We start from the raw sequence: 4,630 nt of genomic DNA on the forward strand, positions 1-4,630 counted from the left end.
TCATGTCAGTAATATAAAGGTTAGGTTTCATATTTACATCTGTTTTTCTGCAGTGTCTCGCCTTAAATAACACAATGTGAAATGTCAACGCTGAGGTGCGTAAAAGCAGGTTCGCAAGCCACAATTCCGCATGATATGTCCACTTTACGCGCCCTGCAGCAGCTCTTGGAACGCGGCGAAGAATAGACCCGTGCGCACAGACTGAACTGGCCACGTGTGATCCCTCGTCAAACTTGACCACACTATAGACTGCGGGCCTCGAACGGGCCGCTCCTCCGGCTCTGCGTTTACAGAGAGCACAAAGGGCGCCTGTGACTGGAAGAGTTTCACTTCAGAAACCCCCTTTCTTTAAAAAAAAAAAAAAAAAAAAGTATTTAGTTGATGTAGACGAGTGCACTTTTTGTATATTTAAGCTGGAAAAAGAAGAACTTGGCGGGGCGGAGGGGGGGCGAGCTGTGTTGAGAACACGCGCTCCGCCCCGACGTGCCGTCCGCCGTCTCATTTCTGGATGCCAACGCTTCGATGGTTTGTGTATGGGGTTTTGTCCTCCCATTTTTTGCATGCTTGTGTTTTTGAGTAGATGTGCGCACTCCTCACGACTGACTCCACAAAAAGGAAAAGAAAAAGAAGTGGAGAGATGCTTATTTTTATATACAAACATGACTTTAGTGTTTCACTTTGTGTTCTGTTTTGTAAGGAATATTTATGTACAAATTGATAAGTAAAACTAGTGACCCTGTTTTCGGGGTTTGTGAAGTTTTCTAAAACAGAAATTTGAGTGCTAATGGAAATTGCTATTTAAATTGGTTTTAAACTGACAAGACTAATAGAAGGCCTTATTGTGTGTTTTATAGAGAAAAAAAAAAGTGTTGCCAGGAAGAAAAAGCACAAATTGGTCGAAGACACTAAACTAGTTCAAGTGGTTCCCGACTGCTGAGGTTTGGGGCGTGTCCACAGTCGATGTTTTCTGCAGCAAAGACGGGGGTTAAGCACAAACGATACGACTGAAACACTTCATGGTTTTCGTCATTTCAGTTTATAATTCAGTCATCTTAAAATGGCAAATGAATAGCTCAGTGTATTAAAACCACACTGCGGAACATTCCCCGGCGTAAAACTTGAAGCATAAACATGCCGGTGATGCTAAACATTCTCATAATCAGGGTTGCTTTGATAAAACGTCCGACGATCACAGCATATAGATTTGTATTACGTATTTGTAACCTTTACTTAGTCTTCAGAGTGGAAGCAGAACATTAGTCAAATCAAGCCGCTGTATCCCGTCCCGCGGCGAACACATCAGCTTAACAGTGGCTGTGTGGAGGCTTTGCAGACACTGTAACTTCCAATAATCTCGGTATATTGATTCATGTTAGCTTTTTGTTGCCTTCATTTAGTCTTTAGAATGAGAGCAGAGCATTGGTGATTCGAGCAGCTGTGTACTGTTGCTACATCACTTTAAATGCTAGCGGTGGAGGCTCTGCAGTCACTAAAGCTTCCAATAATCACAGCATATCAATTTGTGTGAGCTTTTTTTTTGCCTCCATTTAGTCTTTAGAGTGGAAGCCGAACATCTGTGGAATCAAGCAGCTCTATCTATACAGTCCCTTGGCTAACACATCAGTTTAAATACTGGCTGTGGAAGCTTTGCAGACACTATGACTTCCAATAGCATATTCATATGTGTTAGCTTTGTGTCGCCTTCATTTAGTCTTTAGAGTGGGAGCAGAACATTGGTAGAATCAAGCAGTGTACGTCGCAGTGCACAGACTTTGTTTATCGGCCAAAATGAGCCATGTGCTCTGGGTCTCGGCATCTTTTTTACAGTCTTTGCTTTTGTTTTCATTCACACGGCGTGGTATCAGACTGGTATCGGTATCGGTATCGGTCATAATAGTATCGGTAAAACATTACGCCCAACACTCAACTAGACCCAGACACGTGCTTTTTTTGCTGTGGGTTGTGTTTAGCTGCTCCATAGTCAAAGCAACAACATTTACTTTGTTTGTCGAGACATTTTTCACCAACAAGAACCCGCATTGTGAAATTAGTGATTGTATTTTGTAAAATGTTCCGCAGTGTCGCTTTAAAGAATCTTTTTAGGTCAAATAGTACAGATCCATTCAGTTTTTTTATTATTATTATTTTTATTATTAATGGAATTCAAACATTAGAAACTGCGAAAATGTGCCTTTTTAATTTCTCATCTCCTTTTCTTTTTAAATGCTTGAGCTGCAGTCGCCATTTTTTGACCAACGTTGCAATCATCAGGTTTTATAAAATCACGAGTTCACAATCCACATTATTTTTTTAAAAATCAAGGAGCTTTCTCAGCTGCTGAACCTACTCAATCTGCAGATAGCACCGATAACGGATAGCCGCACCCAAACCCGAAACTTTCTTCCACTTGGGCAAATTTTCTTACGTGAATCGTTACTTCCACATGTGTATATTGCCTCTTCTTCACTGGACAGTAGCACAATCCTCTTTGCTGGTTTCAATCACTCAACACGGCGCCACCCGGTGGACCGTCCGCCACGCGCCGTTTTCTTTTCTTCTAACACAGGCGACTACTACTACAATTAGTAAATATGTCCCGTTTCTGTCCACGTGCCTCCTCGAAGCCGCAATTCCACGATTCATTGACTAATACTGTATACTTTTTATTCAAGTTTTTTGCAATATACGTTTTTTGCTGACTAAAGCAAGTTAAAGTGCATGCGACAGATCGGTAAGATAAAAAAAAAAAAAACATCCACACTGCACATAAAGGGCCATGAGTGAATCCCAGCCATGGGGGGAATCACAATTAGGCTATTCTTTTTTTTTTTTTTTAGACATTTTCTGGCGGACTATAAATATATTTAGCACACACAATTAAAGTCCAGCCAAAATCAGGTTCATGTGAATGTTTTGTCTCATTCTTATAGCACAGAATTAAGCAGATTTGTCCAGTAGAAGCGAAAAACTGGCACTCGAAGGTATAGCATGAAGCTAGCTTAGCTTTAGGTTAGCACTTTCTTAGGCTAAGTTAGCACTTTCCGTTATTAATGTATTTATGGGCTGTTTAACCACTTTTACGCATTAATTGTCCGTGAGAGTAAATACTACGCTGACAGAAAAGACAAAAGGAGAGGAGGATATTGTACATCGTGCCATAACCCAATTATACAACGGAGCTGGTTTTTCCCGCTCAAACTTGGCTGTCAATACTGCTAAAGCGGCGCTAGCCCACAGTTAGCTTTGCCCGTTAGCCTGTAAGTAACATTGTTTTGCAAAATGTTCATCGACAAACCGAAAGCTGTCGACAGAATGCACTCAGGAATTACCTTTACCACGTCATAAACCTCAGAAATGCCAAAAGTTTATTCTGTGGACAAGTGAGAGCAGCGAGGGAGATGTTTTCCATTAGTGTGTATTGGGGCTGCTGGGTCGGAGGCAGGGAAAGTTGCAATCATCCCAATAACACTCGTATTACCCTCAGAGGGACTATGAAAAGGGTTTATTAAAGTAAAAAAGTTACTTAGTTCTGCTGTAAAGTAGTTTGGGAGTGATGGGTGAAAGAGTAGTTCTTAGTGCTTTTTGTTTTCCCCCTCTGGCAGCTTGGAACATGACCATTTATGGGCGATTGTAGAGATGCCATCGGTATCCATCCTTGAAATGTGGAATTCTCCATCTGCCTCATCTTTAAAGTCATACAAAATGGCAACAGTTTTATACAACTTTCAAATAAGTCAAAAAACGTGATAATCTGTCATATGCACTTTAACTAAAAAGGAAGCAAGCAGCACAAAAATGAAATCTCCAGATATGTTGGTCGACTAACCTAACCTATGCTACACACTGGAGCATAGAAACACTGGAGTTGTCCATCATAGAAAAAAAATATATTGAGCCGTCATCTGTACTGGGTTTAGTATTGAGGACATTTCACTTCTTGCCACAAACAACTTTGTCAGCAACTGATGATCTTTTAGCACCAGGCTGAATATATATATTGATCTAGCTTAGATCAGAATAGATTTGATATTGAATACATATTATATTCAGTCTGCTGCTAAACGGAGCAAGTTGCTGACGAAGCTTCTTGGTGTGAAGCGTTCCCGGCACTACACACTAAACAACCCTGTACAGATGACGTCTTCAGAACGTTCGTCCACATTCGCTCTAAAGCCGTCGAACCTGCGCAGCTTCGAGATACGGAGGAGTCGAGGCGGCGAGTGAACAGAAATGAGGCACTAGGAGGGACCCCCCCACGTTTTTCATCACTCGACAAAAGGAACGTTTTTCTGCACAAAGGGCGCCTCCCGGTGGTGGAACATATGTACACAGTCTGTGGATAGCAGTAAATGTTGTTTCCGTCACTCGTGAAGTTGACCCAAACGGTCGATATGGCGGCCCCTTACTGACTTCAGGGGGTGTATGGACTTGTTCACTCAAATCCACACTTGTCTTGCTTTTGGAAAAGAAAAAAAAAGGAGTTCATTTTTTTTTTTTTTTCTCGTCTGTTTTGCCTTAGAGCTTTCTATTTTGGAATAAACGATGCCTAACTCTGGCCCCTCTCTCCTCTTCTTTTCTTCTGTGTGTGATGAGGATGTTTTAAGCACCGCGTGGGTAAAAGTTCAGTATA

The sequence above is a fragment of the Gobius niger genome, assembly GCF_951799975.1.
Source record: "Gobius niger genome assembly, chromosome: 9".
NCBI lineage: Eukaryota > Metazoa > Chordata > Actinopteri > Gobiiformes > Gobiidae > Gobius > Gobius niger.